The sequence below is a fragment of the Oncorhynchus masou genome, chromosome 30, assembly GCF_036934945.1.
Source record: "Oncorhynchus masou masou isolate Uvic2021 chromosome 30, UVic_Omas_1.1, whole genome shotgun sequence".
Taxonomy (NCBI): Eukaryota; Metazoa; Chordata; class Actinopteri; order Salmoniformes; family Salmonidae; genus Oncorhynchus; species Oncorhynchus masou.
The window spans coordinates 27,197,697-27,219,608 of NC_088241.1; the positions used below are offsets into that span (position 1 = coordinate 27,197,697).

Below are 21,912 nucleotides of genomic sequence, written 5' to 3' on the forward strand. Positions count from 1 at the left end.
TCCATGTCGAAACCATACTACCTTCCTCTGTGTCCCTGTATAACCATGAACGCCTGCATGACAGTCGAATGGAACAAAGTATACAAATATATATATGAATAAATATCCTTTCCAACTGCATCGGAATCATCACCTGCCCGAAAATGAACTTCAACATTTTAAACCTGTAATTTCCCATAATGACCAAGCAAACGGAAGCTCAGAAGCATAGCAGATGCTTTCACATGACATTCCACAGCTAGAAAAAGAGCCTGTATGCAACCAGAAATGTTTTTGATGTGGATACTGGACCCGTGTGTTGTTTTTTTATGGAGTTTTTGGTGTCTTTTTAAAGGGTTGGGGCAAAGCAGAAGGAACATTTTTGTTCTACATTCATGGACATTGGACAATAAATGAATCTTCCAATGTTCTTCATGGATATTTCAAATTTGAATGTATTTATTTATCATGAACATGTACACTCTTAAGTAATGAAAAGGAGGTCAAGAACAATACCTTGTTCATTTATCCTAATACAATATTTATAAGTTGTAACAATTATAATTTACAAACTAGCACATTTTTTTTATAACTCATTAGGTGTTCAGATTCACTCCAAATCTTTGGACTATAGTCCCTAAAGAGTTTGATAAAATGACATTGATGCATTCAAAGATGGCCACACTATACAAGTAGATGCATATTATCACCAATGCTAATATGGTAAAATATTCAAACAAATACCTATTCTTCCATAAACCATTGGACCAAATGACACCAACTTTGGAATGTAGGCCCATGGTACATGTCTTAACTTAGTTTGAGAGAAGCTAAGGGATTGGTCAAAAGATCAAAGAAAATTTTAGATTTTACGTGTCCATTTAAACCACTCTAAATCCACTCCACATGGGTCTATCATCTTGAAACATGTCATCGCTATCATAGATGTCCTTAAGATGAACCACACTTAATTTGGTATTGACATCTCAATAAACAAGGTGACTATTAAAAACTAAATCTTTGGATATGTAATGCTAATGCTCAAAATCATCTGCAATCATCTTCTCCTTATAAACCATATGTCAGATTCACTCCAGATGTTGTATGTTCCAGCACTGTACCTATAGACGCACGTTAGCAGATATTCTAAAAAATCTTCTCATGAACAATAAATCTGATTTAATCCAGATTTGGTATAGAGACTCAATGAATTAGCCTCTAATGAATATGATAATGATTACTTGCTGCATTTAATGTCAGCCACACTACATTATATTACACCAGGACTATAAGAACTTAACCGATGGACATGGGGCCATGAAATTTGGTATGTAAACTTTATGTATGTCCTTACAAGCTGTGTGAATATAAAGTCACTGCAACCTTAGATGACTGCACCAGAACAATTGGTGGCACTATAGATGTCATTGGCACCAGTGACACCATATGATACTAGAGAATGGACTATTTATCCAGAGGACCTTGTCTCGTGCAAATGAATGCTAGATTTAAATTATGTAGCTGAACGATGTCAAATATTGTGAAAATAAATGCTGAGAATAGTTCACATATCTTAACATTAGTCAAATTGACCACAGAATTGAGACTTTAAAACTGCTGCGTTCAAAGGTCCGCCAACTTATAGCACTCAACTTAACTTGCGTCATCCCTGTGATATTAAGAGAGAAACATGGTAATGTTTTCACAAATTGCACATAAAGGAAGATAGTTCATCCTTTTAATTCCGTTTTGAATTGTTATCTATCCTGGGAACAGAATAGTAATAGTGCTGATGAAACTGCCTGGCATTCCCTTTATCTCGGAAATACTGTTGTGTCGATCAAACATTGAGATAATAACATATTATAATGTTGATCTGGTCGTAAAAGACCTCACTTTGCACAACATGTTATACGTTATTGTATCGTCCCTGTCATAGACAGGCCTTGTAAATAAGATTTTTTTTCTGAACTGACTTGCCTAGTTAAATAAAGGTAAACATTTTATTTAAAGAGGTGGGAAAAAAAGGGGAAATGGAAGAATCTGTCAATCTTATCAAATAAATGCAATCAGGTATGGTCTAAGACAAACATCTTTAAAAATAATCTGAATACTGTAGGTCTAGGCGTTTTGGAGACATGTACTTAAAAATAATCAAATACATAAAATACAATTGTGGACCTCATTGAAATTGTATTTTCCCAGATTTCAGCAAACAGTCAATAACATCTACTTTTATGTATACATAAAAGAAAATGGAAGAAGAAAATACAAACTGCTGTGGTAGGTGACAATGAAAGGTTATGGTTGGCAAGAACACACTTCGTACGATACAGCTGTAATTATACGCTTGCTGTCTGTGTCCCATATCCTTCAGGTTGTGTGATGTCTGCCTCTTCTTATTTACAATCTCAATAACATCACCTTGGAAACGCAGTTGTAGTGATGGATGGGGACGCTCTGCATGAACCTCGTTCCAAATCAGGTGCCAATTCACCCAAAAAAGGCACAAAAAAATGAAACAAGAAATTTAAAAAAGATATATTGAAAATAAATAAAGACATCAGACGGTAGATGGATTGAGCCCAAATAAGCTGCTGAGTTATATTTATCAGTTAAGAAAACATGGCTAAAACATGCTTTCTTAACTGCCAAGTTCACATACCACCATCACCAGTCCGTAAGATAGATATCCAGATGAGCATGTCTGTTGGCATGTCCTAAATGGTTAAAATCACCTCAGGTATAGTAGATGTTTCTCTTCTGTGAAGAACAAGACTCCTTCTCATTGCACTGTCATCACACTGCCAACTGCTTCTTTCCCTGCTTTTAGGTTTCCTCTCTGACATGGGTACCTTTGTGTTTCCAATTAGAATACTTTAACATGATGCCTGAGTAATTAGTCACCACAGTGACGCAGAGACGTTGATGTTCATGTAGGTTCCATGTCCTTAGAATACCGCTGTTTGGTTGAAGCTACACACATTTTATGTGCATACCTAATAAAACAGTTTGTTTTGTATCGTTATGAGACAACCAATGGGCCAGTCTAATGTCACAGGGACAGGGGACTGCTGGGTGACACTGCATTTGAAAGGGCTCTAGCGTGAGTCGAACCGCAGGATGTGAAAGGACATAAGGAGGAAACAAAGTTTGACTGATTGATCTGGTCTGGCTTTTACAGTGAGGACAAGGAGACATGTTTTCCAGAAGAAAGGTCTTGACAAATGGAAACAAAGTTCAATTAAAATAGAGGAGGAAGAAAGCATTGATTGATAAGAGGATATATTTAAACTGGTACCCAGAGTGCCGAGAAAATCTCTCACACTGATGACACAAATTTCTTGAGGGAAATTGATGTTAATTGGTGTCTAGACATTTTATTACTGGGCTAAAACACCAAAGGATGGCCATCTCACTATCTCTTAGTCTATATATTATCCTCCCTCCTTAAATGTATAAAAGTTCAGTTAAATACAGGACTTATTCATTGGTCCATAGAGGGAGGAGCCTGAGCAACGTAACACCAGTATATTTGTCAGGTGTAATCTTTCCCTAAGTGTTTCAATAAGGTCATTTGAGGTCTTTGGGCGTTTGTTCTACACTCCTCTTTCCATCCACTGTTCCATTTTTTTGTGTGTAAACACAAGCGCAATCTGAAGGGGGTAAAACAGGAGCATCACCTATACCGGACGGCATATCTACGAAAAGTTATGACCCTTAAAAGGTGTTTCTAGGTGAGTGGCGCTGTTATCAGATGGCAGTAATGTGGAACAGACGACGTTGTGCAAAAATCATGAATTGAAAACTGAGAGATATCACGTTTCCAGAGGACATTTGCATTTGTATCTTTCATGGAATGGAAAGAACAGGTGCTGTGTGAACGGGTCATACTCATGTTAATGCAATTTAGGAGTTGCTTTAGGAAGACATTACCCCTCTGTCTGTCTCTACAAAACCTGTTTAGAGTTTATCAAGAACCATGGCTATAATGGCTACCATATAAACAGTTGGTTAATGTTAAGAGAAGCTTGCCTTTTCTACAAGAAATATGGTATATGAACCACCGTAGCAAGCTAACAAACACCACATATCAACAGGTTCTGTATGTATTTGGGTGGATAAGAGGAATTTGGAATGAAATATCAATCTAACGAATTCAGTGATGTACTACAACTAAAAAATATATATTTTAAATGGACACACAGAAACACTTTGTGTGGATGAGCCTGTGAGCATGTGTCACTTTTTAGTGGAAAATTACAGCTCTCCGAACAATTCCTCAGCAGGATCCCCATTCTGAAGTGTATTTTCCCTGCAAATCACAATTATTTTCCTCATGCTCACTTGTAATGGGCATCCCTACTGTGCTGAAGAAGGCACTTTTATTCATAAATGTATTACTGGCACAGAGCCACTAGCTTATTTCTTATGGTAGGACCGGAAGGGGGTTATTGACATAATAACATTCTTCCATTTTAAAAATGCCTCTCTATCACTAAAAACAATGCAATTCACTAGGTGGAAGCTTTGGTACTTACTATTGAAACCCACTACAGCAGGCACAACACATAAGTGTAGGGAGGAATAAAGAGGTCAGATTTATGACACCAAACAAGTAAAACAAAAGGACCAGATGCCATAGTAAATACTGAATAGGGAAAAGGCCCCAAAAGCAATTATTTTAAAAACATGATCAATAGCAAATAGGCCTAAATGTTTTTGTCGAAGTGAGAAAAAAAGAGACGTACAGCTGAAGTCGGAAGTTTACATACACGTAGATTGGAGTCATAATGGCTCGTTTTTCAACCACTGCACAAATGTCTTGACAAGTCGGTTACGAGATCTACTTTGAGCATGACACAAGTACATTTTTCAAAAATTGTTTACAGACAGATTATTTAACTTATAATTCACTGTATCACAATTCCAGTGGGTTAGAAGTTTACATACACTAAGTTGACTGTGCCTTTAAATAGCCTGTAAAATGATGTCATGGCTTTAGAAGCTTCTGATGGTCTAATTGACATCATTTGAGTCAATTGGAAGTGTACCTGTGGATGTATTTCAAGGCCTACCTTCAAACTCAGTGCATCTTTGCTTGACATCATGGGAAAAACAAAAGAAATCAGCCAAGACCTCAGAAAAAATTGTAGACATCTACAAGTTTGGTTCATCCTTGGGAGCAATTTCCAAACGTCTGAAGGTACCACGTTCAACGTGGTATTCAAATCAATTCCAAAACAACAGCAAAGGACCTTGTGAAGATGCTGGAGGAAACAAGTACAAAAGTATCTACGTATATCCACATAACCTTAAAGGCCCCTCAGCAAGGAAGAAGCCACTTCTCCAAAACCGCCATAAAAAAGCCAGACTACGGTTTGCAACTTCACATGGGGACAAAGATGGTACTTTTTGGAGAAATGTCCTCTGGTCTGATGAAACAAAAATAGAACTGTTTGCCAATAATGACCATCGTTATGTTTGGAGGAAAAAGGGGGAGGCTTGCAAGCCGAAGAACACCATCCCAACCATGAAGCACGGGGGTGGCAGCATCATGTTGTGGGGGTGCTTTGCTGCAGGATGGACTGGTGCAGTTCACAAAATAGATGGCATCATGAGGGACGAAAATTATGTGGATATATTGAAGCAGTATCTCAAGACATCAGTCAGAAAGTTCAAGCTTGGTCGCAAATGGGTCTTCCAAATAGACAACGACCCCGAGCATACTTCCAAAGTTGTGGCAAAATGTCTTAAGGACAACAAAGTCAAGGTATTGGAGTGGCCATCACAAAGCCTTGACCTCAATCCCATAGCAAATCTGTGGGCGGAACTTAAAAAGTGTGTGCGAGCAAGGAGGCCTACAAACCTGACTCAGTTACGTCAGCTCTGTCAGGAGGAATTGGCCAAAATTAACTCAATTTATTGTGGGAAGCTTGTGGAAGGCTACCCAGAACGTTTGACCCAAGTTAAACAAATTAAAGGCAATGCTACCAAATACTAATTGAGTGTATGTAAACTTCTGACCCACTGGGAATGTGATGAAAGATATAAAAGCTTAAATAAATTACTCTCTCATTTCACATTCTTAAAATAAAGTGGTGATCCTAACTGACCTAGACAGGGATTTTTTACTAGGATTGTCACGCCCTGACCTTAGAGATACTTTTTTAATCTATTTTTGGTTTGGTCAGGGTGTGATTTGGGTGGGCATTCTATGTCCTTTATTTCTGTGATTTGTGTTTCTATGTGTTGGCCGGGTATGGTTCTCAATCAGGGACAGCTCTCTATCGTTGTCTCTGATTGGGAATCATACTTAGGTAGCCCTTTTCCCCTCCTTTCAGTGTGGGTAGTTAACTTTGTTTGTGGCACTTAGCCCTGTTAAGCTTCACGGTTGTTTTGTTATTTCTTGTTTTGTTGGTGACATTTTATTTAAATAAAATAAAATGTACGCTCACCACGCTACACCTTGGTCTACTTCCAACGACACCCGTGACAAGGATTAAATGTCAGGATTTGTGAAAAACTGAGTTTAAATCTATTTGGCTAAGGTGTATGTAAACTTCCGACTTCAACTGTAAAGAAACAAATAAGGCATAGGGAAAGGAATTCAGTGGGAAAAAAGCAGAAACAATATAAATTATATTCTCTGGATTATCTCAGAAGTGAGGCTTCCTCCAATATTTATGACTTCAGATGTGAAGACGCCACAGGGAGAGAGTAGAGGAATTGGACAGTTTGCACAGATGGTGACCATCCTCAATCAACATTCAAATAAAAACGGAATGAGGGTCTCTCCCTCTCTTCTTTCTCTCCATCCCTAAATTTCTCTCACAATGCATGCAGACACAGATAAAAGGTTGGGGTGTAAAAATGTTTAAGAAGGCAGAAGTTGTAAAGAAAAAAACAGAATTGCTATTCACTTCTGGTGCAATCCTTTCTGCCTTGTTGAACTTTATTAAATTCTGTCGTTCTTTCCTTCCCGTCTGGCCCCCTTTCTCAGCTCTTTCTCATGCGTAACTCACAGATTTTTAGAGAGAAGAGGGGGGGGGGCAAGATGAAAAGAATGTGATGGTGGTGGTCATACCACTGTGTGCCAGCTAGATCCTCTCACTTAGGAGAATCCAGGGTGGAAGCATTGGCCAAACTTTACTCTGAATTTACAGTTTAGAAAAAAGCCATAGCATTATATGAAATTACCTGTTTAGTCAGTGTGCAATATTTAAATTTCTACAATAAATAATGGCTGTTAGTAAAAACTAACTCAATACCTATGTTTAATTGCAAACAGCAGAAGGTGAAAAATGAATATTTCCTTATCAAAGTCTGAGACGAATGCAACAGCAGATTGATTGAAAGTGGAGATTCAAATTAAATTCTCTCATGATCGAAATGCATGCATTGCTCACACATTTAAACTCCGTTACACAATTCATAGCAATGTTTTTCTTTAATTAGTTTTTTTTCTGAGAAATGAGTCAGGTCTTAAATCACATCGATAGACTGGCCATTCGTTAGATGGGCTCTGAAAGCAGGACTAATGGTTATGAAAGACCAATCAATGGAAGGCTAGGGCAGTGAGTCGCTGCACTTCCCCTCTCTCCTTGACAACCATGTCATGTCTTTCAGAGTCTCCAGGGACCTTTTGATTGATGCTCATCTTTCATCAGTCCAGCTTTAATCTGCCATTTGACTTGTCATTATAACTTATATTAACTAAATCTATTTGCCATAAATGTGTATAAATACAGTATATCATTAAACAGGATATTTTAACTGAATATGGTATAATCACAACAAAACTGTTCTGAGAGACAAGCAACGGTCTTTATCTATCGATCACATTCGAGGAAAGAGGGGAGAAAGTAGACGATGAAGACAAGAGGGAGAGGAGAAAAAGGGTTTTCCAAAACAAACACCCATTCTGGAGTGACATTCGGTCGAGGAAGTCGCAGACACTACTATAGTGTTAGGCAAATAAACAAACAGAGGAACGAGCCGAGACACAATAGTTGACCTTTGTTCAAAGAGGCGATCTCATCTGTTTCCACTTTACTTAATTAGAAAAGCAGAGATATTTTTAATGTGCACAGTGTTAATGGGAAACAGCTCACAGGTGCTAATTAAAAATCTAAAAATGTTTTATGTAACTTCTATTTATTTATCTATATTTTTCTGACTCGGATGACTTGTCATTAGTATTTTTATGTCAGATAAATGGATGAAATAATTTGTTATTTCTATAAAATATGAAATCAATGTTAAAATTCCCATTGTCTCCACTGGTTGTAGAGGTCTGATGCAATGAATATATTAACAAGTCTAGAAAATGGTTCTACAGTTGCACTCCTATCGGACATATCTCGTGCTTATGACTGGTGATGTGTTTTGGTGCTGTATTTGCCAAAGTAAATGTGCTCACAAATGGTTAATTTAATTTCCAAAACAAGTGTCATCAACTATTGCAATGTACAGTGAATTATAGGGCCTGGTCTTTGTCAAACCTGAGGGGATGGCAATTTAAATGTCTCTCCTAAATATATAATGCTTTTTTCCCCACTTTAGGCGATACAGTAATGTACAGGCTTTGATTTATCCACTGCTTTGCTGTGGCGCCATGTGTACCGTAAAGGTGGCAACCATAAGGAATAACTTCCTCTTTGTCTTCAACTGTCTGAAGTAGCCAACGGTAGGTTACTATGTCAGCAACTGAAGGTTTGATTGAACAACCAATGACTTTCTTACACTACCACATACAGTATGATCCTAGATATGAGGTATTAAAAACAATCCCTTCAAGCAGGCAGTGTCTTATGGGAATGTGGTTAGTCATGGAGGAAATCATGTCTCAGGAAGTTCTGTCTGCCTGTCTTTCTCTCTCCCTCTCTCTCTCTCTCTCTCTCTCTCTCTCTCTCTCTCTCTCTCTCTCTCTCTCTCTCTCTCTCTCTCTCTCTCAAACAGCTCCGTCAGTCAGATTCTGAGCAGCCAAAGTAAGGGAACTGGCCTGTAATTGCATAATAATTTTCCAATCTACTGGATATTTTACATAGTAACAGTAGGTCAGACAGTCTGAGGTTTGCAGATTGTTTTTTGACTGGTTCGACATCCATCTGTACATTAGCAAATGTATTGTGTTTCAGTGCCACTGACAAACATAACTAGCCAGGAAAGACGTTGACAATTTCTTAATGCGGTATTAACGTGTTAGTGATCAGCCCTCTATTTCTATTAGATAAAAGTATATTTACTATGCACTAGCTAATGACGCCACCCTCGTGCCATGCTTTTTTCTAACAATAAAGACACACTTGTATGGGCAGCGTGTGGTCTGTCTCTTAGGGACTGCAGGGGACAGAGGAAACAAATTAGCTTTCTTGACCTTGGCCCAAGTTTTCCTTCCACCCCCTCTCCCTCCCTGTCCTTCATGTGTACTTCAAAGGTCAGCTGGTTGACAAAACCCCTCTGTTGTCTCTCACTACCAGACCTATTCAAATGAACACCTCATACTGGCCAATGGAGGATAATGCATGCTTGTAATATGAGTCTGAAAGTTGTGGTTATTCTATTCTAACAACTTTACTGAGTCATTCAAGAGGGACTTGAACTGTTGTATGATGGAAGATTTTTACTATACTGAACAAAAATATAAATGCAACATGCATCAATTTACAAGATTTTACTGAGTTACAGTTCATATAAGGAAATCAGTCAATTGAAATAAATGAATTAGGCCCTAATCTATGGATTTCACATGACTGGGAACACATATGCAGGTAATTCACTCTCTCTCCCCTTAAAAAAAAGATAGGGGCATGGATCAGAAAGCCAGTCAGTAATTTGTGTGACCACCATTTGCCTCATGCAGTGCGACACATCTCCTTTGGATAGAGTCGATCGGGCAGTTGATTGTGGCCTGTGAAATGTTGTCACACTCCTCAAGGTACACGTAGATCCAAAGCATCCCAAACACACACAATTGGTGAAATGTCTGGTGCGTATGCAGGCCATGGAAGAACTATGAAATGTTCAGCTTCCAGGAATTGTATGCAGATACTTGTGACATGGGGCCATGCTGAATTATAAAAGCTGAAGGATGAATGGCACAACAATGGGCCATCACGGTATCTCTGTGCATTCAAATTGCCATCGATAAAATGCAATTGCTTACGCATGCCCATACCATAACCCCACCACCACCATGGGCCACTCTGTTCACAACGTTGACATCAGCAAACCGCTCGCCCACACTACGCCATACACATGGTCTATGGTTCTGAGGCCTGCCAAATTTTCTACAATTAAGTTGGAGACAGATTATGGTAGAGAAAATAACATTCATATCTCTGGCAACTGCTCTGGTGGATATTCAATTACATGGTCCCTCAAAACTTGAGACATCTTGTTGCATTGTGTGCCAAAACATTTTAGAGTGGCCCTGCATTGTCCCTAGCACAAGGTGCACCTGTGTAATGATCATGCTGTTTCATCAGCTTCTTACAGTTTTTCCCAATTGTTTACACACTAACATTGGAACTTGAAACGCAATCACCAAAACCTGAAACTCATGTCCCAAATCCCTAAATCAAGTCTGAGAAAATTGTAAGCACAATTCCTGCTTTACACTCAGTTTTCAATTCTATATCACACTTTTTTTAAACACTATACACACAGTTGACTACAATAGGGCACAAGTACAAGAGCAAATCACACAACATTCCATAATATCAACTGTGTCAGTATGTCGACACTCTGCTGCTTACGATGAAGCGGCTGTACAGGGTTTCATTTGAGAGGAACAGCGTTAGAGTCAAAGAACTTCACTACGACTATGTGCAAGTAAGTGTCACTGTTCTATACTGTAATACAGTAATGGCAGTAGATTGAATGTATCTATGCAGTGCCAATAGGACACAGACAAAGCAGTATATGACCTAGACAGGTGTCTGTGTGTGCACCTGCCTTGCCTGTAGCTTGTAGTTTTGACTGAATGTGTCTGACCAAACCGACCCCCCCCCCATCCGTGTGTGAAAACGTAAACATTGTAGTCCTGTGTTTTGAGTTCCACCATATTCACGGTACAGTGAATGAATTTCCTGTCACAGAGACTCCTGGACTTTGATGCAGCTGCACAGAGTCATGAGATCATTTTCATCGATGAAGCTGGTTTCAATCTAGCTAAAACCAGGCGTCGGGGCCGAAATGTTATTGGACAAAGAGCCGTTGTGAATGTCTTGGGGCAGCGTGGGGGAAATATCACCTTGTGTGCCGCCATTAGTCTGCATGTTCTCGATCACCATGCCACCCTCGGTCCCTATAATACTGCACACAATCATATTTCTGGATGCACTACTTAAATGCAGTTACACAGGACGGACCAGAGCAGCCCCGGTTTGTTGTCATCTGGGATAATGTTAGTTTCCAGGCTGCTCTGATCAGGGACTGGTTCACCAACCATAATAACTTCACAGTTGTATACTTGCCCTCTTACTACTCCCCAATTCTCAATCCGATTGAGAAATAATTTTTCAGACTTGGCGTTGGAAAGTGTATGATCACCAACCACATGTCCGCCTGCCTCTTCTGCAAGCAATGGAAGAGGCATGTGGAGACATTGAGGTAAGGCAAGGCGATATTTTCCCGGTTGCCTAGCCAGGGATGACATTGCTTGTGATGTGGCCAGACCCTAACAGAAGGCGGGATCCATAAACCATCCACACCATCTCTTACAATATAATTTTTGGTTTACCATTGTACTGTCATTTTACTGTAATTATTTTTGAGTTGACTGTACTGTAATTCTACTTGTGTTTTTTTTGTTGTAAAAACCTTCAATGGCTAAAACATTGTCTGTATATATTTTTTTCTGAAGCCTTTCTATTTTTGTGTTCATTGAAATGTGAGTACGTGTACTGTACTGGAACAATCTTTCACAGAAGCCCGTATGAGAAAACGAAAATGGTATACAAAGTACTAAAGACAGCAGTGTTTTGTATAAAGTACATCAATGTGTTGCTGCTTTGAAATAGTAATTCAAATGGTGCATGTGTTTATCATTTTGAAAAAGGATTGTTAGGTTTTGATTGCAGAGTTTCATTTTGACATAGTGAGATGTTTATCTCCAGGTTGTGTCTTATTTGGCTTGTGTGTAGAGTTTTACACCACGAGCCAAATTCCGCAAGTGTGTAAGCAATCGCAAAAAAACTGTAATACATTTAAAAAAGACTGTATATTCATCTATATGAAGGGCTTGTGCTAAAATGACCACCATCAAATACAGTAAATACTGTCTGTCACATTACTGACCACAGCTTTCCGTGAGAACATGCAGTTCACAAAGTTCACTCAGGTACAAATGCTACAAACTAAAGGACATTTTTTAAAAAGCAGATAGACCTAATTGGTTTAAAAACACACAATAAATGTGATTTTTCCATACCAATGGGGCCCTTCGCTGATGCTAAAATGGGAGACCTTTGGTCATTGCTGTGAAAAGAACCCATTCAATGATATTGGATTGTAACACCAACAGACAAATCTAATTCACACAGTGCGCACTGAGGCACGTCCTTGTGTGAATATGTTGAGCGCACGTGCAGAAATAACCTGGGGTGTTCAAGGGGTGAAGATGCACCATGTTAATGCTCATGCTACTTCATTGATCTATGAGCACTCCTCAATCTTTTAGGCACCACACATACAGCCTATATTTCATCATGTGAGATACAGTACATCAATAACACTGCCAAGGACCTATATTTCCACGTAGACTCACACTGGGATTGTCCTCTGTCTATGCATCGATTTCAGAGGGAAGAAACCGCGTTTTGTAGGACATGGCACTGTCACACCTCACGGACTTGGCAAAATTGTCAACATATGTCCTTGTTAGACATATTAATGATAACAGTGGAGGATGGAGGAAGAGGTGGTTATTTTCCTCTCCTGAGGGGCTAGGAGAGCTAATCATTAGCATCGCGATGCCTCTGTGAATCAGGTAGTAACTGAGGATTATGACAGTAACAGGAAAACATTTGGCATTGCTATTAATAATGTATCAGAATCCTCAGGGGGAACTGAGAATAAACATGGCGTTTAAGTCGATTAGTCACTCAAGTATTCTCTAAAAAAAGTTCCTTCTTCATTGCACAAAATGGTATGCCCTACAGAGTGATTATGTTGTTAGTCATATGATTTGTCTTTCTTTCTGGGAAAGCTTGCTGAGAAATACATACAGTAAAATGAGTCAGAGGCATGGCTTCACCTAAATGGACTCCAGCCATATACAATGAAGAGGTTGTGGTCTCTTCTACCTCATTACAAGTGAGATACACAAGCTAAAATAGTTTGAAGAAAATATTGGAAAAATCATATTTCATGTGAATCGTATGTGCTTTAATAAAGGAAGCCGGTGGCTGCATGGTGTTTTGACTCCGGTCTCGGAGGCAGCTGTGTAAATTCCTGTGAAGTGAGATCACATGGGCACATGGCTGGTACTCCTAACCCAGACAACAGGAAGTGAAAGTGCTACTGCTGCCACAACACAGCCTCCAGTGCCCTCCAACCCCCAGTTAAAGGGGAAGTGATGCATTGTAACCTTGGATAGTGAGCTAGTGAAAGGAAATCTGGTTATTATTATATGTGAAGAAGTTGTCTGGGGAGGAGATCACTTTTATCCATCATTTGCTTGCTTATTTGTCATATTTGGCACACATCTCTCAACTATTATCCAATAAATGTTTTTGTTAATTTATCTGTACTAATTTATATGTACCGCTGTAGACACATTGCACTCTCTTCTCCTCAGATCATCCACTTTGAAAAGGTGTAATGGCTAAAGATGGTTGGGAAAACATCAAAATAGTAGCAGTAATCATGTGCAAGAGTGATGGCCTACAGTCCTCATTTTGGTTTAGTGTGTGTGTAACCAGAGAGCACATACTTATTTTCTCTCTTAAACTTCATGTTTAAGAAAGAAAAGTGTACAATTACCCAATTAGATGAGTAAGGTCAGGATATCCTCACACCAAAACACTCCTTCCTCCAGTTCCCCTAATGCCTAGGTTGGACTACGGGAGTTGGACTGATAGGCTAGCAACTTCACAGGGGTCACAAAAAGTTTGTTATTTCCCAGGACATGATTGGACTGATCTAAACCAATTGGAGAGCTTCCCATGACGAGAGAGATAAACACATTGATAGAATCAGCCAATCATTATTGCACCATTTAGGGACATTTATTGAACCTATTTCTACCTAGAACATCCCAAATATTTATGCACCAACTTACCAAATCTTGATTTACACAGTTCATATTGAATTCACATCGCAGGAGATTGGTGGCACCTTAATTGGGAAGGACGGGCTTGTGGTAATGGCTGGAGCAGAATGAGTGGAATGGTATCAGACACATGGTTTCCATTTGTTTAATGTCGTTCTTTTGGCTCCGTTCCAGCCATTCTTATGAGCCGTCCTCCCCTCAGCAGCCTCCACTGATTCGCATTATATGCATATGGTTATTGTCCTGTTTTGTAAATAGTATTGCCATAATTGCAGGTGTATTATAGGTGGTTCACAAGATGTATCATGTATGTTACTCTAAACATGATAGAATTACTGAGAATCGCCTCACCAGGATGCGAAAGTGGACCGTCTCCTACAGTAGTACGTGACTAAATCATGCAAGTGCTCTCGGGTGCAAAGGCACACCACACTGTACAATCAACCTCTTTACTTCACGATCCTCCGCTTTTGAAAAAGATAACTGATGCACATTCAAATCTTGACAATGTAATGATAAGTTAAGTCCACCGAAGACATTCAGTTTGGATCCAGCAGTAATGGCATCTTGATTGTGGCTTTAGAGTTAGTTACATTAGGTTTGTGTGTGGTTTTTTTTTTTAATTTATGAACTGAGCCTCGGAAGTGTTTTGGAAAAAGGACCCACTGTGGGTTATGTGGTTTGATTTTATTTTCCCTTCGTGGGTGACATCAAGGGCAGCGAAGAAAGGAGAGCTCCTAAGAGGAATGAGAGAGACAGCAGCAGATGATGAATTGTGGGAAATTAAATAAAAGGGATAGGCATTTTTTAGCAATAAAGAACCAGTGCTAAAAAAAGAAAATGAAGCTTCACACTGAGATAGTTGCTCTAAATGAATTACCTGGAGATTGCATGTTGCGTTGATTTGCAGGGGTATTCAATTTTAATTAGTGTTTTGGAGACATCTTTTATCAGACTGTCACTAACCTCCTCTCCTTCAGCTGAGATTTGCTCTCCCCCTCGCTAGCTCTCGCTCTTTCTTTCGCTCTCTTCCTCTGCCTCTCTCTGGCTCTCGCTTTCGCTCTCCCTATCCTTGTGCTTCTCTCACCCTATCGCTGTCTCTCTCTCTCTCTCTTGCTCTTCCTTTCTCTGACGTACACACAAACAAACACTCAAGACTTGGCATTATATAGAAATGTACAACAATTTCAATATCAAGGTTCTCAATAAGCTTGGGGATAGAAACAAGTCTCATTTCAGTTTGGAAAAAAAAACATTATTCCTGCTATTAATTGCATTTTCTGTGGGGCAAAAGTGATAATTAATTTTGCTCAAGGAAACACACCAAAAGGCACACCAAAATACATACACACATAAAAGTGAAATAGTATTTTTGCCTTCAGTCCTCAAATAATTGAATTCTAACATGGAAACTCCATTATAGTACCTTGTGAAACTTCCTCCTGAAAAATAAATACTTTCAGTTATCCTTATCCTCTTCCATGTTGTATATAAAAAAACGAATTTGTTATATCTGTTAAATGAGTGCCACTTTGATATTCCTAAGAATCTAAAGAAAACAATACATTTTTCTATGTCCCCATATTTGTTTAAAGCAATCTAATATCTCATGGTCAGAACAAAATGATATACACAGAACTACACGACATGTTAGTCATTCCAAAATAGACTATAGATGCATAAAACCATTTGTATTTGATACACGTTACACTCCCCCCCCCCCTCTTTTCTCCCTGCTGAATGTTGTGAGGTTATACCCTGTCTCATTCTCTTCATTCCTGGCCCACTTCCATTGTTAGTCACCTTGTTTATTGGCTGGAGCAGCCGTGGCGTACTGGACATCATCTGAAACTACAAACGACAGGATGCAATAAGCTGGAGAATAGCAGCAATCTGAGGAAAGTTCTCCATTCACTAGAGCTCCCTAACTCTCTGTCTTCTTATCCTGAGCAGAAAATAAAAAAATCAATACCAGCTCACCAGGCTTGATAAAAGTGCTGGACAGGGAGAGTGGCTGCGCTGGATATAGTAAATTAAAGTGATCAAAATTTTCCAGTCGACTCAGCCCACAGCCTACATAAACTAACAACCCTGTCTCCACAGCTGCCTGTCACCCAATCTCTCCCCACTATCTCCCCCCCCCCTCACCTGTATTTTCTTACTTTCACTATCCTTTTTTCCCCCTCTTTCCTTCCACCCCGTACTGTATTTCAATTATAGCGGTGTCTTAGCCTTTTGGCTCCTGAGTATTCATGGTGGCAGGTGTCTTTACACATGTCCACACGCACGCACGCAGGCACGCACGCACGCACGCACGCACGCACGCACACACACACACACACACACACACACACACACACACACACACACACACACACACACACACACACACACACACACACACACAAACCACAAACCACAAACAGGTATTAGTTTCATGAGAGTGCTGGTTGGGTGTGATTTCCCTTTATCATTTGTGTTTTCTTAAGGACCCGCCACTATATTCAACAGCAGAGAAAACCCCTTAAATTATATATTTTTAAACTTGAAATTGGATGTTTCCCAGAATGACCCCAACATAAGAAAAAGTGAAACATCGCCTTTGTTCATATTTCCATGAAAGCTGCGCATCACCAGCGTACAAATAAAATGGGTTTAGGGTCATTTTTAACCTGGCAGTTATAAAACAATTTACACACCACAAAAACACACACATACCATGAGAAATTGCGATTGTGTGCTACTGATTGAACTCAGACAGCAGCTCCAGAAGAGGAAAATCACCATGGTTGGCACAGTTAAAAAGAACAAGCCTGAGCTCCACCTGCACTCATCACAACAAGGGGGGGCGCTCTTTCTTACCTCCCAAAGAGGAACAAGAAGGTGGTCCTCCTGAGCACACTGCACAAAACGGCTGAGATCAGTGATAGTGAGGACAGAAAACCAGCCATCATCCTGGACTACAACCACAACAAAGGAGGCGTGGACAACCTGGACAAGGGGATTGGAACTGACAGCTGCAGGAGGATGACTGTCCGCTGGCCCCTGGTCATCATCCATAACATCATTGATGTGTCCTCATACAATGCCTTTGTGATATGGAACAAGAACCCTACCTGGATGGCTGATAAGCAGAACAAGAAGAGGGTGTTCCTGGAGCAGCTGGGAAAGGCATTTGTAACCTCACACATTCAAAGGAGGGATCGCCTTCCCCGCACAGCAGCCTCTACAGCTCTTGTGAAATCTCTTCAAGGGGCTGAATCTTGTCCTGATCCACCTGAGGCTGCATCTGGGGCAGGCAAGAGGAGATGCCAATTCTGCCCCCCAAAGAAGGACTGTAAAACAAATACATCTGCAAAGTCCGTGCACACACATGTATACTGTCCTACAAGTGCTAATTGGAGTTGATTTATTTATTTTCTTCAGATTTTTGTTTTATATCTATTCTCTTATTTTGTTGTTGTTTATACACCTTGTGGTTAGGGGAAATGGTTAAAAAATGGGAGAAGACTAGTATTTTGGTATTTTGTAGTTGAATTCTTCGTTGTACAGTATATAGGAATATATCACTATGTTGCCAAAAAAGTTCAAGACCCTTAAGACAAGGGGAGTAATACATGTTAAGACTACACATGTTAAGACTACACAAGCGTTAAGACTACACAAGAGCTATGGGGTTGGAAGAGGTGTTACCTGGCCTTTTCCATGAATGTGTTTGATTTATTTGACCTACAGTAGCCTGACATGGACAGTGTCTGAAGCCAGTGCCATGTTCTCAGAGAGGAGCTAGGCTTGGATCATATGATAGTATTTGACCTTCAAAAAACAACAGATTCACCATAGTGTTTGGGAAAAGATGACACACCCCACTGTAAAAAGCACTTATTTGAAAAACGTAAAAGTAAATCATATATATATATTTGAAAGCTCAACACTTACAAAGAACATGTACCATAATGGTTCACGAACAGAGTTCGTAGAAAAAGTCCCAAAATGTTTCACCAACCAGACCTGAATACCCCTCACAATATGGACGTGAAAGCAAAAGTATAACATTCCAAGTCAATCATTTTTTTCCAGGTGACTGACTTCACCTAAGTAAATGTTGTGTGTACAAACATATGTAAAATTCTCTGACAGAGGCATGACCCTAACCCTGACCCATATACAGTATCAGTCAAAAGTTTGGCCATACCTACTCATTCAAGGATTTTCCTTATTTTCTACATTGAAGAATCATGTGTTAAACAAATAAAAATATATTTTATATTTCAGGTTCTTCAAAGTAGCCACCCTTTGCTTTGAAAACTCTTGGAATGCTCTCAACCAGTTTCACCTGGAATGCTTTTCCAACAGTCTTGAAGGAGTTCCCACATATGCTGATTACTTGGTGGCTGTTTTTCCTTCACTCTGCGGTCGAACTCATCCCAAATCATCTCACTTGGGTTGAAGTCGGGGGATTGTGGAGGCCAGGTCATCCTACACAGCACTCCTTCACTCTCCTTATTGGTCAAATAGTCCTTACACAGCCTGAAGGTGTGTTGGGTCATTGTCCTGTTGAAAAGCAAATTATAGTTCCACTAAGCGCAAACCAGATGGGATAGCGTATCACTGCAGAATGTTGTGGTAGCCATGCTGGTTAGGTATGCCTTGAATTCAAAATAAATCAGATGGTGTCATGAGCAAAGCACCCCACACCATCAGAACTCCTCCTCCATGCTTCACAGTGGGAACCACACATGCAGAGATAATCTGTTCACCTACTCTGCGTCTCTCAAAGACAGCGGTTGGAACCAAAAATCTCAAATTTGGACTCATCAGACCAAAGGACATATTTCCACCGGTCTAATGTCCATTGCTTGTGTTTCTTGGTCCAAGCAAGAAACTTCTTCTTATTGCTGTCCTTTAGTGGTGGTGTCTTTGCAGCACAATTTTTGAATGGTGCCGGAGGAGATGGCTGCTGTTTTATGGGCTCTTGTGCCTGTTTCTTTCTCCTATGACTGAAAAAGAGCTTCTGGATATCAGGACAGTAATTACTCACCTCGTACTGGAAGAAGATTTTTCATTTAACAAGTCGGACACGAAGGATTTACTTCAGACACCAGACAAGGCCAACATCCCCGTCATTCGCAGGAGAAAGAGACAGAGATATCGGGGACAGAGGTCGGGGTGCCTTGTAAGGATCCAACGGGGAGTGGGTAATCTTCCTCTACCATCAGTCCTATTAGCCAACGTACAATTATAGGATAACAAAATACATTAAAAACTGTAATATCTTATGTTTCACCGAGTCGTGGCTGAACGACGACATGGATGAAATACAGATAGCGGGTTTTACGCTGCATCGGCAAGATAAAACAGCTGCCTCCGGTAAGACAAGAGGTGGAGGTCTTTGTATATTTGTAAACAACAGCTAATGCAAGAAATCTAGTATTAAGGAAGTGTTGAGGTTTTGCTCACCTGAGGTAGAGTATTTCATGATAAGCTGGAGACCATACTATTTACCACCACAAACCAATGCTGGCACTAAGTCCACACTCAATGAGATGTATAAGGCCATAAGCAAACAAGAAATTGCTCATCCAGAGGTTGTGCTTCTAGTGGCTGGGGACTTCAATGCAGGGAAACTTAAAATACGTTTTAACAAATTTCTACCAGCATGTGAAATGGGCAACCATAGGGAAAAAACTCTAGACCACCTTTACTCCACACACAGAGATGCGTACAAAGCTCTCCCTCCATTTGATAAATCTGACCATAATTCTATCCTCCTGTTTTGTGCTTACAAGCAACAACTAAAGCAGGAAGCACCAGTGACTCGTCAATAACGAAGTTGTCAGATGACGCAGATTCTAAGCTATAGGACTGTTTTTTAGCACAGACCGAAATATATATTTTAAAATTGTATTTCACCTTTATTTAAGCAGGTAGGCCAGTTGAGAACAAGTTCTCATTTACAACTGCGACCTGGCCAAGATAAAGCAATGCAGTGCGGCAAAACAACAGAGTGACACATAAACAAATGTACAGTCAATAACACAATAGAAAAGAAAAATAGAAAAATCTATGTACAGTGTGTGCAAATGTACAGTCATGGCCAAAGGTTTTGAGAATGGCACAAATATGAATTCTGCCTCAGTTTGTATGATGGCAATTTGCATATACTCCAGAATGTTATTAAGAGTGATCAGATGAATTGCAATTAAATGCAAAGTCCCTCTTTGCCATGCAAATGAACTGAATCCCCAAAAAACATTTCCACTGCATTTCAGCCCTGCCACAAAAGAATGGTACCTTTCATCATGTCAGTGATTGTCTTGTTAATACAGGTGTGATTTTGACGAGGACAAGGATGGAGATCACTCTGTCATGCTGATTGAGTTCGAAAAACAGACTGGAAGCTTCAAAAGGAGGGTGGTGCTTGGAATCATTGTTCTTCCTCTGTCAATCATGGTGACCTGCAAGGAAACATGTGCTGTCATCATTGCATTGCACAAAAAGGGCTTCACAGGCAAGGATATTGCTGCCAGTAAAATTGCACCTAAATCAACCATTTATCGGGTCATCAAGAACTTCAAGGAGAGCGGTTCAATTGTTGTGAAGGCGGTTTCAGGGTGCCCAAGAAAGTCCAGCAAGCGCCAAGACGTCTCCTAAAGTTGATTCAGCTGCGGGATCTGGGCACCACCAGTACAGAGCTTGCTCAGGAATGGCAGCAGGCATATCTGCACGCACAGTGAGGCGAAGACTTTTGGAGGATGGCCTGGTGTCAAGAAGGGCAGCAAAGAAGCTACTTCTCACCAGGAAAAACCTCAGGGACAGACTGATATTCTGAAAAGGGTACAGGGACTGGACTGCTGAGGACTGGGGTAAAGTCATTTTCTCTGATGAATCACCTTACCGATTGTTTGGGGCATCCGGAAAAAAGCTTGTCCGGAGAAGACAAGGTGAGCGCTACCATCAGTCCTGTGTCATGCCAACTGTAAAGCATCCTTAGACTATTCATGTGTGGGGTTGCTTCCAGCATGATGGAGCACCTTGCCATAAGGCAAAAGGGATAACTAAGTGGCTCGGGCAAAAAACATCAATATTTTGGGTCCATGGCCAGGAATCTCCCCAGACCTTAATCCCATTGAGAACTTGTGGTCAATCCTCAAGAGGCGGGTGGACAAACAAAAACCCACACATTCTGACAAACTCCATGCATTGATTATGCAAGAATGGGCTGCCATCAGTCAGGATGTGGCCCAGAAGTAAATTGACAGCATGCCAGGGCGGATTGCAGAGGTCTTGAAAAAGAGTCAATACTGTAAATATTGACTCTTTGCATCAACTTCATGTAATTGTCAATAAAAGACTTTGACACGTATGAAATGATTATAATTATACTTCAGTATTCCATAGTAACATCTGACAAAAATATCTAAAGACACTGAAGCAGCAAACGTTGTGGAAATTAATATTTGTGTCATTCTCAAACCTTTTGGCCACGACTGTAGAAGAGTAGGGAGGTAGGCAATAAATAGGCCATAGAGGCAAAAAAAGTACAATTTAGCATTACCACTGGAGTGATAGATGTGCAGATGATGTGCAAGTAGAGATACTGGGGTGCAAAAGAGCAAGATGGTAAGTAATAATATGGGGATGAGGGAGTTGAG

At 40.1% G+C, this 21,912-nt stretch overlaps 1 long non-coding RNA gene across 1 annotated transcript in view; it reads right to left on the reverse strand.

Annotated features, from left to right (window-relative positions):
• LOC135522461 (uncharacterized) overlaps positions 1-21,912 on the reverse strand; it is a 79,480-nt gene that overhangs the window by 23,858 nt on the left and 33,710 nt on the right. The gene's annotated exons all lie outside the window — the stretch shown is intronic.